Source organism: Calypte anna, chromosome 12, assembly GCF_003957555.1.
Source record: "Calypte anna isolate BGI_N300 chromosome 12, bCalAnn1_v1.p, whole genome shotgun sequence".
Lineage (NCBI taxonomy): Eukaryota > Metazoa > Chordata > Aves > Apodiformes > Trochilidae > Calypte > Calypte anna.
In genome coordinates, this window is record NC_044258.1 from 12,027,990 (window position 1) to 12,040,914 (window position 12,925).

Here is a 12,925-nt window from a genome sequence, read left to right on the forward strand (position 1 = left end):
GAACAGTTCTGACAATCATGCCTTCTCGCTTATTGTAGTTTAAAACTCTTTCTGTGTGTTGTAGTAACAGGACTGTGTTCTAGTTACTTGGACCTTGTAAATGCATTTTCTGTCCATAGAGCACAGAAAGCCTGCTTGCCTTCAACAGCCTTGCTAATAATAGTTCTGTTTCATTGTGGTACCAAGGCCTGTACTTACAGGGTGGTGGCATCATGAAGCTTTCCTTAATGGCCCGTATTGATACTGGCCACTGTTCCATAATGCATAAGTAGGCTTCAAAACATGGTGAATTGTCTCTGTTGAAGTCTGTGAATAAAGGTTGTAAAGAGTAGAAGGTGTAGGGAAGCTGATGGCTGTATTGCAGACTCATGTTATTTTGGAGCCAACCATTTAAATACATCTGCAGTATCCCAACATCACAGCCGTGCTATAGCAACAGCTTTTGCAGTGGATCTTTGAATGCCAAACCATTAGCTACACACAAATAACATCTAAATAGTGTTTACCTTCCAGATGATGACAGTAATGGGCACCCTGCTGGGAGGAACTTGGATGTTGGTGTTCTGCTCACACAGCCCATATAAAATTGAACATTTCTGGGCAGTTTTGCAGCTTGATGTTCTGTTGCTGAGCCGAGGTTTGCATCTGTCTGGTGCCGGCTGTTAGCAGCAGTGTGCAAGTCCCAGGATGGTTCTGCTCTGTACAAAGCTGCTGTGGGAGAGTGACTTGCCCCTGCAGCTCTGAGGTTTCACCCTTTTCCTATATCACCTCCTGAATATTTGGAAGCCATTGACCCACATGTGTGGTTACCTTCTTCCAATGCGGCCAGCACAGTGTAACTCTAATGGGTGCTGTAGTGACAGCACAATCTCCATGCTCTCTGGCAGTCTGCATGGTCCAACAGGCTCATCAAAACACAAATGGCACCTGGCTGTTCAGCTCCAGGATTGTAATCTGCATCCCCAAGTGCACCATATAGGAAGCACCAGAAGGCACAAGGTCCTAATGATGGAACTTTGCTCCAAATGCCATGTGTTTATTTTAAGCAGGTAGAAATGATGTGCATGCAGTTACTCATGAGCGAAATAATTTCAACCAATATAAACACATGGAGCATCCTGGTTATTCCACTGTGTAATAAAGAATGCATCTTGCAAAACTCATTTTTGGGTAGAGGAATCTTTAAATTTTGTGTGCTTATGAAACTGTTACACCTATACTGGTAGTGATGCTGCTTCACTTGTGGTAATACTGAAACAGAACTGTTTGTCTACAAATTGGTAATGATTTGTTTACCACTGGGACCTGTAGGAAGATCTGAGTCTTGTGTTTCACTTCAGGCTGCTCTTCTGTATATGCTGTCAGATGTCATGTCCCTTTGGCCTGTTTTGAACAGAAAGGTGAAAAGAACAAGTGGGGAGAGGAGAATTTATCTCTTGGGACTGCAAGAATTAAAAAAAAAGACCATTACAGAACTTTTGTTCTAAGGGAGAATAACATTGTCTTTAAAATGAAAGCTCTGATTTAATTCCCTTTGGTTTCTGTTGGATGGAAAGGTCACTTTGTCACTGCTTAAATGATTAAAAAAATCAATGGCCTAATCAATTTCTAAAGTAGATTTAGTCAAAATGATGACTGTGGTGTGGCTTGGGCCTTGATGTGTGCGAGTGTTCCAAAAAGCTGCTAGAAAAGTCAATGCATCACTGCAAAAAAACCTTACAGAATTTGCAGGGGAATTTTCTGTCCCATTCACTATGTACACAGGGTGGTTTTTTTCTTTGCCCAGTCTCAGCATGGCTTCCTCCTGGTGTTTCTACTGAAAGAAGAGGTCGCTGAGAGCAGATCAACAAAAGCAGCCATGCAGTTCACTTGAGCAATCATGCATAAATATGAGCAGACTTTCTGCTGTGAAAACCAATGGGCAGCCTTCCCTGCCACTAGTTCTCCAGTGGCTGGATGTTTCTGCTTCTTGGAACTCTGTTGAGGTTTTTCAACCAAGAGGATAGTGTCCCTGATAGACAGCCAGGTAACAGTGTTCCTGGGGAGAATCTGGGGGTTCACCATGGCAAATAAGTGTCTTGCTTTGAAAGAAGCAAGTTAAGGATTGGTAAAAGCCACCTGTTTCTACACTATTGCCTTGGAGTTATTTTCTTCTGTGTGATATAATGGGCAGAGTACTCCCTGCTGTTGCATTGACCTGCACCCAAACCCCAGCCCTTCCTCTTGACTGTGCACAGAGTGTAACCACTCTGCCTTGAGCTTTATGCAAACTTAAATGTGCATTTGACGTGTAACACAAAACAAGAACTGTAACTAAATGGAAATGCTGGTTGGAGAGGGAAATTCAACAGGACTTGTCCTGGAACAGAGGCTGTATGAGGCACTAGTCCTCATGATAGGGAGTGACTAGTTTATGTCTACAAGACATTAATGCTTCTCATGCGGTGTTCTTGAATAACTTGGGTCTTTGGTTAGATTTGAGATGGGTAGTTATTGGTTTTGATATATAATTCAGATGCTGTATACTGGGGGGTTGATTGTGTTAATAGTAAGAAAGAACAGCTGGAAAGAACCAGGTGAGTACACTGCAGCAGGTGACTATGGTCATGTAATGTATTTCTGAGGATGTTTGACTTGGAGCTTTACAATGGTATGAATAATTGATCTGTGCCAACATCAACAGCATACCTCATAATTATTTAATTTAAAAAAAAAAAAAAAAGCAAAAAAAAAGCTGGTGCATCTGAAATCATGGGTTACTGGGGACATGACAGAAAGTTATATTCCTAGTAGGTATCTTCAGGGAGCATCAGTAGTATATTCTGTGCTGTTTGTAGTTCATCAGTATTCTGGAAGTGAGTTTAAAGCCACTGCTAATGTTGATTCAGCAGAGGAGCAGACAATGCTGAGGGAAAATTCAAAGTCATGGCTGGAAATGATTCATGTGTTGGGATTTTCTTGATTTAAGATCCTAAATTGTACCTAAATCTTCAACAGGATGGGGATCAGGTCGTGAAGTTTTCCATGGTACTGTTGAGGAAATGATTAAATGGTGACTAAGAAAGATACAAGTTACTTACACTCAGTTAAGTCAGATAATTAACTTTTAGCTAATTGATATAATCTTTGCTGCCTATGATTTCTGTATCTTCTCTGTCATGCTGTAAAACAAGTCTAGTGAAATAACATCCATTTGATACAGGCAAGTATGGACTTCTCCATGCCAGAGATACTGATTGTTCACCAGCTGTGCACCTCACCAAAGCAGAGGCTGTAAAGAAGGGGGAGGAGGTGGTGGGGGTGACAATTTAATTGATAATAAAAAAGAAGTTCTTAGTTGTTCAAGCTCCAAAGAAGGTACCTTGCAATGAGAGACTGGCAGGACTGATCTGTTGATTGCCAAAAAAGCTATTGAGAGGTAACTTGGTTATAGCATGTGCATCATTGACTTTGAGGAGCTACTCTTTAATCCAGCAGAGAAGGAATTAATAGCTCAAGGCAGAAGGCAAACAAATCATACATTAGACTGGCCTTGCTGCCAGAAAGAATGATAGAACTATTGAAGCAAACTTGTAGGAGAGTAGTGAACTTATGTGTTGACCTCCAAAGGTCTCTCATCTAGGTGCCATAAACCACTGCATTTCACAGAACCACTTAATGGGTTTCGTGGAGGCATGAGTGGATGAAGTGGAACAGTGCCTGTGTGTTAGGCAGGAAGTCAGAGTGGTCTTACCTTAAATTATGTATGTCTGACTTGTCCTGCTGCAGTTGACTTCTGGTTTTCAGTGATTTAGAAATAACCCCAAGACTAATGTAGCTGTGTTCCTCATCCCTGTTTGGTTTTTCCTCCAAAACTTCGTTCAAGTCTAAATGTTTAATGCAGTGTTAGTGGTACACCCTGGATATGAAGAATCTTGTTCATGATGGAAGTTTGTGCTTCAGATGTCTCCTGAGAATGAAATATTTCCTTATGTTTCTCACAATACTTCCTTTGCTATTACGCTGAATTTTCTATCAGACCTGTCTTGTGGTACTTATTCTAATGATTAAGCTTTTTAGGAAGGTAGACTTTTATTAACCAGTGAGTGTGTAAACCCAAGTACACTGAGAAATAGCATTAAATTCCAATTGCATTTATGTAGTGTAACAAAGCAACCAGGTACCCCTAACTGCCAGGGAGTGGGCATGAGCTTGTGTTAAGCCTACCTGTGCCTAATTAGGGGCACCTGGTTGCCTTGTTACACTACAAATTTAAGTCATTTCAGTTACTTTCAATTATCTTTTTTATATTCAAATGCTAAAATCTTGTACAAGAAGTGAATCTGACAAATGTTGTAGTTGAGCCTATGATTGTTTCAGAATAACTTGTGATTGTTTGCAAGCTGAAAACCAGCTTCCACTTGTGTAAAGCAAGGCAGTGGGCTTCCCTGAATTTAAGCTGAACATCTAAGTTGAGATGGAGTGTTAATAAAGAGAAGAGTTGCAAGTGATGGAGAACTTGACATACCAAATACATTTTCAGATATCTCTGAGAAAAAAAGGGTTGGAAAACAGACCTGGGTTTGCTCACTCCAGAAACCTGCAAGCGCAGCTTATTAACTTTGTTCTGAATGGGTTAACTAACGTGGTACTTGTTCTGTTTGGCTTCTGATTGACTATATAATAGCCAACGTCAGCAATCTCTGACCTGTGCTGGACTGCAAAGTCTGCTAATTAACACGAGTTTCATATTGCTGCTGCCAATGTTTGCGCTGAAGAACTTCGCTTTTTTTGGCCATATGGATGGGTGGGAATATCAAGACCATATTACAGCTCTGTGCTCATTCACGTGTGATGCTTTGTGTTCTGTTTTTCCCAAGACATCTAATCAGGCTTGTGGCTGAACAGTGCCTTTTAGGAGAATCTCTAACTGAAAGGTCAAAATAAGCGCAAGCCTGGAGACAAGCCTGGCTGTCTCTTTCCCTACACCCCCCTTACACATCCCCGCCCTCCTTTGTGTCTCTCTCTCACCACATATACATATGTACGAGTCCTTCACCCAACACATTCATCTGTGATTTCTTCTTTGAGACCTGGGGCATCTAAGTGCCCTGCTGCCTCTCAGGGTCTTCCCAAACACCACACAGCTCTGCTGGGGGGTTGAGGGGGGGTGATCTGTGGTGGGGGGCCTCCTGACACTCACCTGCTGGTGGGTCTGCTGGCTTTGCAGCATTGCTGTGCACCGATAGCATCCTGGCATGTCAGTCTCAATTAACCACAGGTAGGTAGACCAGAATTTCTCTTAAAGGCAATATTTGCTTATAGACTGGATTCTGGTGGTTCTTCAAGAGAGTAGGGAGGGAAATACACCTTGCAGTGGTCTCAAAGTGTTGGCTCCAAAGGATACCATGGAAGCTGAAGATAGGTTTGTGGTACAGATCCGATCTGATGTAAATTGGATTTGTTCAGACTTACCCTGCACTACTTCCTGTCCATAGAGTGAAGGCTCCCTCCCTGGAACTTGCTGTGGGAGAGTATAAACATCAGGAATGGGAGATGTTGAAATTTGGGAACTTACTCCAGCTCTTGGTGTGTATCTGAGGAGGATGCTTTTGTTTTAGTAAATGAGATTTATTTTTAAGGTATTGATGGGTGCCAGCTGTAAGAGTATATGAGGCAGTCAACTCTTCTGCTTTTCTTTTACTGTCAGTATTTGGCCCTGCCTCGGATGGTCCCTTCCTGAACTTGCCAAGTGCAACTGACAATGAGGTATTGAAGCACCCATCTAGGATGTTTGCACGCAGTGTAGCAAGTGTTAGTGCTGGAAGCTGGACTCTTGCTGCTGTTTGTCTGGTAACATTAGCTTCTGTTGTTTCCTTGTGCTGCTTTTGGAAAACACTGGTTTGGTTTCTGCGTGAGAGGTGGTTGGCTCATAGATGTAGGCCAACCCACCTAATAATTATTTTCAAAAATCTTTCATCAGGTCTTTTCTGTTACGTAGTTTAAAAAGAAGAAAAAATTAATTAGGAAAAAGAAAACCCTAAACACTTCCCTTACCCGTAGAAACAGCAGTTGTCTTGTTCTGTTGAGCTGACTGCTGTACAGTTTTTCTTTATCTTCATTTATTTTAGATAAAGCTTTATTAAGTTTAAGATTGGGCTATTTTTGTTCTGTACTTTTGCAGAATCTTTTACACGAGTCTTCTAGATACTAAAAAAAAAAAAAAAAAAAGCTTCTAAAGGCAAAACTACCAACCATGTCAGGGCCAAGATGGTCATTGGTCTAAAAATGAAGTTTTGTGGGTTTGTGCTGCTAAAACATTTTGGCAAGCACAGAGGAATGCCTAAGTCAGGGTCAGACTCCTGGCCATTCTCTGTGTTAAGTTGCCTTTAGTCAGCCAGATGCCTTTTGATCCCCACCTTCTCTCTCTGTCCCTCTTTTGGCAGTAGCTGTGGGCACTCAGCAGGGGCTTTGCCGCTGTGTTTGCTTTAGCTGGGGAGGTGTTTGCCTTTACTGCACAATTCCAGCTTCCAGCTGCCGGGGAAACCTGGAGTGTCTGTGCTGATTTCTTAAGGCACAGTGTGCCTCAGAAATGCCTTTGCTAAGAGCCTGGGAGTGATGGAACGGATCCTGCCTGATGATTCTTGGAGCTTTTTTGTTTCTCTTTACAGAGACGCTAAGCAGGAATTTCCCAAAGCAAGGTGAGAAAAATAACTCATTCAGCTGACTGCTCTGGAGTGTATCAAAGTGGGACTTTGATTAGGTTTCCCTGGTGTAGAATCAAGGAGGTGAACGATAGCTGCAATTTTAAGAGTGCAATTTTCAGTGATTTTTTTTGGTGGGAAATGATAAGGTGAATTGCCTGACCAGAGGGTTTGTGTGCTTTTGGTTTGTGTTAAGAGCTGGCATTCCTGAACTACTGACTAGGGCTTTTTTCTGGAAGTTGGCTTTGGGCCACCTGAATGTTTTGCACTTGAAAGAATCAAGTTTCAACCTCTTTGGATTTGCAGACTTCTAAACATTTTCCAATAGAGATACAGGCAATGATTTGCTTTCAAAATTATCTTTTCAAGCAAGAAATGTCCGTGGATTACAAGTTTAAAAAATCACCAACATGACTGTGTCTTCTCTGTACTAAGTACAAGAAATTCTCTGTACAAGAATACCTTCACCTCTGCATAATTTGTCCCAGCCATCTGACAGCCATCACTTGGTTTACTTTCTTGTCTGGCATGCACACACAAATATGTTTCTGAACTTTTTCTTTTGAGAGTTTGGTGGCCCTAGCTGATCTGAAACCAAAACCTAGGAAAATGTTGGGTTTGTACAAGGCAGTGTGGACAGTCAGTCACTTTGTGTTGATCAAGTATTTGGTAGTTGCAGAGCAGTTTGTGTTTATGGGGCATCGGTACTGAGAAGGAATTTCCATTTCTGGCTGAGGTAGAGTGTCCACGTACAGCTTTCTTCCTTTGCTTTAGCATTCCTTGAGGTTGTTTCCTATTTTACAAATGCATCTTTTGAGAACTGCCAGGAAAATGTCTCTCTCAAATGGAAATGGAAATTTCTGAGCTCACAGGGATGAAAACCTTTGGGTCTGTGCTCACTGAGTGGAAAGAGGATTACCAAGCAGCCATTCTTCAGTGTGCAAAACAGTGGGGCAAAGTCTGCAGGGACTCTCTGGAAGTTATTGGCTTTCCTCGGAAGGGTGCTTGTGAATAGAACTGAATGAGGTTGTTTCTGTCCTCCTTAGCTTCCCTGCTGTAAGTACAGAGAGCAGTGGAACTTTGAACTTGACAGACACTTGTATAAACTGGAAAACTTCTTTTTTGAAGTAATGTCTTGTGAACAGATTCAGAGCCAGTGTTCCTCTATTATTGTAAGGGAATTGATGGTTTTGTGACTGCATTTGTCCTGATAGAAAGTAAGGAGGCAAAGCTGATTTTCCAGAACTATTTGAAGGGCTCAGAAATGTGGATGGTCTGCTGGAGGAGATACAAGTGGCTTATTCTCATTTGAGGCTGTTAAAGCTGCCAAAGCATAAAATGCATTTTAACAGAAAGATGTGAGACAAGGCCTGCACATCTCTTCCTCCTAATTACCACAGCTCAGCTGCTGCTGTCTCTTATGCTTACACTCCTGAAAGGTGACAATGACAATGTCTTGAATGGTGAAGGAATAGCAGGAAGGTGTTGCTTTGTTTTTTTAAGCTGTGTTCTGAAACAAAGAAGCTACTCAACCAATAGTCAAGAATATCCACATGAAAAATCTTCCTCCTACAAAATGCCCTTCATGAGACCACTGCAATTTTTGTAGGTCTCGACAGCCAGCCTCCTGGGTGACCACAGGTAAAGCAGCAGTGAGTTTCATCCTCTTTTCCACCCTGCCAGCCTTGGTAATGTCCACCACAGCAGCAGGACTTCCGTTCATTCTGTCCCTGGATTGCATTTGTACATAATACCTTTTCAAGAAGCTGTAAAGCTCTTTTCACCTGTTTTGGCAAAAATTTCTAGTCATGTTAGCACAGCAATTACTTGAGTTGCTGAAACCCAGACTTTCAGATCCTTATCCCTTATGATACACAAAAAAGAGAAAAGATACTTTTGAGTAAGAGTTCTTCTTAGAGGACCAGAGACTTCAGGGGGGAAAGATAGAAGGATGGTGCTATAGGTGTGGTTGTGTTGCAATGGCACCAAAGGAGTGGAGGCAGTAGCAGAACCCAGTTGGTTCTGGATTTGGTGTTTCCCTGTGGAAATCTGTTTTAGGTTTTGGTCTCTTGTGGCAGTCTTGATGGTTAGCTACTAACTTGTTCTTAACTACTACTAACTCACCCATTCTCTACCCTGTTTCACTGTATCCCTGTATATCTGGTTTAAGAAACAGCTTTGTGAAATTTTCTCTTCCTTACTTCCTTCCTTGCCTCCTTACTTGTGCTGCTGAGCTCAGGAGAACCTGCTGACACTCAAGCCTTGGCAGGTACATTTTTAGTTCCCCCCTTTGCTTCTGTCCCTTACCCTTGAAGCAGGCATTGGGGAGCCCAATGTCAGGGGCAGCAGGCAGGATGGGCTCTGATCAGACTCTGTTCAATGGGATTCCTCTCAGCCGGGAAACAGCACAGCAGAGGAAAGGCAAAACAGTGCTGAAAACCACAGCTTTTTTTAGCTGAGAGGAGAGTGTCTTTCATACACAGCCTCATCCTGCTCACGCCCATACATAGCCCCTTCCTTCTCATCATATAGTGTTTTCTCTCACTGCATTGGGGCATTCAGGCTAGAGCCCATCTCAAGCAGAAACCAGTATTAAGAGACTGTTCTGAAGCTGTAGTTGCCTTGTTTCTGCAGAGGGCTCCCCTCTTTAAGTACTCAGCTGCCTACTTCTGCTACCTCTTTTAAGATATTTCTTCGATTACACTGCTTGCACTATGTTGGACCCTACATCTCTTCCCCTGGCAGCAGCCAGCTCCCTTGGCCTTTTCACCAGCAATAAATGTTGAAGAGAGGGGATGCTTGTCCATTTGTATCAGCCAGGGAAATGGTGGATTTTCACTCTTGAGGCCTTTGCCTCAGGCAACTTGCCAAAAGGCATCTAGTCTCTATTCACTTCAAACACATCCTAAGCCAGAAATGGGCAGAAAGCTTGTGAACTGTGATCAACTGAAGGCCAGACAGAGTGACCTGGTGCCTCTTAAAAATCAATGAATTTTGAAGAGTTGTGACTTCTAGATGCTTGGGAAGTGTGAGAAGGCTGCAGCAGCCTCAGCAGATGTGAACCTGAAGAGGATCATGTGATGATCAGCTAAAACATGGATCTAACCTGTATTTATGGTAGGAAAATATACTGAAATCTGAGCCAAAAGAACTAGAATTTGAGTAAATAAAAGTGTTTTGGCAAATGCAAGCAATTACTATCTTTATAGAGCCTGTGTATGGGCTTCCTTAAGAGCATGGGGAATTTAAGGCAGAGCTAAGAGCAGAGGGAATTTAATTTGAAGCTAAAAGGGCATGTTTTTAGCAAAGGTGGTGCAAGCAGCACTGGGACAGACTCCAAGCCTTTGGTGTTCCCAAAGAAATGCAAACAACTATAGGAAGGAGTGTAGCTCAAATCCTTTTGCCAGCGTGCTCAGCAGGCAACCCGGTACCGGATCGGGTTCAGTATTTGACAAGTGACCTCTGTCACTGAATGGGAGCATAAAGAGCCTCAGTGAGCTTTGGCTGAACTGGGCTTTTGCCTGTCTGCTCCAGGGAGAGTAACCTCAGTGTTCCCCTCCCTCCCCCCAGCCCAGTGTGTCTGTGAAAATACTAACATGATTTAGCTGCCAAAAAAAGACATTTGAAAAGTATACATTGCTCTCCTGTGCCCTGACTTCTGTAAAATATGGCTTATGGTTGGTTCCTCTATATGGTGCTCAGTAATTTAACAGAAGAGCAAACGACACCACTACAACTATCTACACAACACTTAATACAGTGAGGTCTTAGTCTGTACTAGGACTCCAGAGTGCTATTCTGAGCATTATGAACCCGATTATATTACATCTAGAGCTCAGATGGCTCAGAGCCACACTTGGGATATTAACTGTTTCTATTAAGCTTTGCATTTAGAGATCCTTCTGGCAGAGCAAGGTGATGCTGAATGAGCCAGCATTCCCACAGCAAAACTGTGTGTGTGCATCTGCACAGTTTGGGAGTGTTTTGTATTGGATTTGTGTAAGAGGTAAGCTGAGTTTCAGAGCTTGCTAACCTACGGATAATAACCTTTTTTTGTATACTAGTTGTGTAGCTGCAGGTGTTGTGGAAGAGAAATTTGTTGATGTAAGTGTATAGAAGTCCAACAGAAACTTTAAATTTATCATAGGAGATAAATCCCTCTGTAGTGTGTTTGACAGAGTATGTGATAAAATGGCACTGAATGTGTTTACTTGTGATTCTTGACAGACTGTGTCCCTGAAAGAGTGTTTCCAAGACTTAGTTTGTTATGAAAGTATCCTTAAGGATTTAAAAAAAAAAAAAAAACAAAAACCAAAAAACCCAAGTTTCTTCTCTTTATGATTTACATTTTGGTTTGTACAGTTCCAGGTTTTGTAAAAACAAACCCCTGAAACCCAAACAACAACAATAATAAAAGAAACTCTTTGTAGATGACTTGGGTGACCCAAACAAAGTTAATGAGTTTCTCACTGCTTGAACATGCACTGGCTGCCAGGTGGGAACTGTGCACCTCTTCCTTCATCACTCCACAAGTGCAGGAAGAGATAAGAGAAATGTGTGTGATCCTGTCCTGGCACTGACTGAGGCTGAAGCACACTGCCAGCAGACAGGTGCACTGAACTTGGAGGCTGTGTTATGGAGGAAAGGGGAATAGAGAGTATTCTATGGCTGTGAGAGGAATGATGCAAGAGGTTGGGAAGATTACAGATTGGCTGGTGGGGAAAGAGGGTTGCATGGCAGCATGTGCTGTTGGGAAGGCAACCTCTCATCTCTCCTTGGAGGCAGCAAAACTTTGCCTTCTCTTGGCAAACTGCAGTTTTCAGCTCATTTATACTGGGAGGGAGATGTGACTGTTCAGGGAGGGACTGCCTACTGTGTAGTGAACACCTCTGCAGGAAGCAGAAATGAGTGGATGGAAGTATCCCCTGTGCCATGTGGGCACATGTGCCACTTCAGTTCACAGTAAGGTTGATGGTGAGGGCCTGAGTTTATATGTTATATTGGTGAATTTCCCCTTCCTCAGGAAGCAAACAGCCAACATCTTTACCTGGCAAAGGCTTTGATCTCTAAACTCAGGCCTACAGTGCAAGGCAGGCATGTGATGACCTTGGTGTTCCTGTGCCTTCTCAACTGCTTTTTTTTGTCTTGGACTCTGCTGATCCTGAGATTTGGGTGCATTTACCTCTGCTGTGTTGTGTTGGAAATGCAGAATGAACTGTAATGTGGAGAAACAGTTTGTATGATGGAACCTATCAAAATAAACACAAGGAGGTAGTGGTGGTTAGAAGGGCTTGGATGAGATGTGGTGACTGGGATGGATGTTATAGTGAGGGGGATAAGAGGGGTTAAGGAGAAACTGCAATGGAAATTGGTCCCCAAAATAAATATTGCATGTGTGGGGCATGAAGGGATAAGTGCTCTCCTTCAAATGGGATTCTGTGCCTGAGCCCTCTTCCAGAATTTCCTGCAATTTGGACAAATGGCCAGCCTTAGATTTTTAAGTGGTGTTTGTGCCTGAACACTTGCAGGAGTGAGTTCCCATCCAGCTGCTGAGCAGAAATCCTTGTTCTTTGGTCTTGCTGGGAGCTGTTTTGCGCTTTTCTGTGGCAGCAGCTTTTGCAATAGGAGCCCCCCTCCTCCCGCCCCTCAAAAAGGATGGCTTTTTTTGTGAAAGAAGCCAGCATAGTCAGGCAGACATTATCCCCTTGCCGGAAGGAGGGACCCATGGTCCCTGGGGAGGAGGGGACAGGGGGAGCGAGTGATTCATTGCAGCTGGCTGCAGTTTGGCCTCCTCCTCTCTCTTTGCCCTGGGTGCCAGGGAGTGACAGCTTGTGGGCAGCGGGCCAAGCTGTGAAAAGAGGAGTGTGTGAGGCCTTCAGCTTTCTCATGCTTTATCAAGCTGCAAAGAATAGCTCGATATTCAGGCAGCGTTGGTGCAGGTCAGGAGAATGGAAATGCTAACTTAACTCCTGACATGCCGGATAATTGCTGACCGACGGCTCTGCGCGGCACTGGGGCTGCTGTGGAGGGCAGCATCCTGGGGAGCCAAAGGAGGAAAAAGTGCCTTGAAGCAGCGATGGAGATGTCATTCTGTTCAGTGGGTAGCCTCTGGGACTTGCTGGGAGCCTGGAAATATGGAAAGAGTTCTCTCCTCTTGTAGCTTGCCTTCTGTACGCTAGTGGAGGATGGAAATACCGACAGGTAGGGCAGCAGGAGTGCCTGGAGTCCCGGGGAGGCATGAG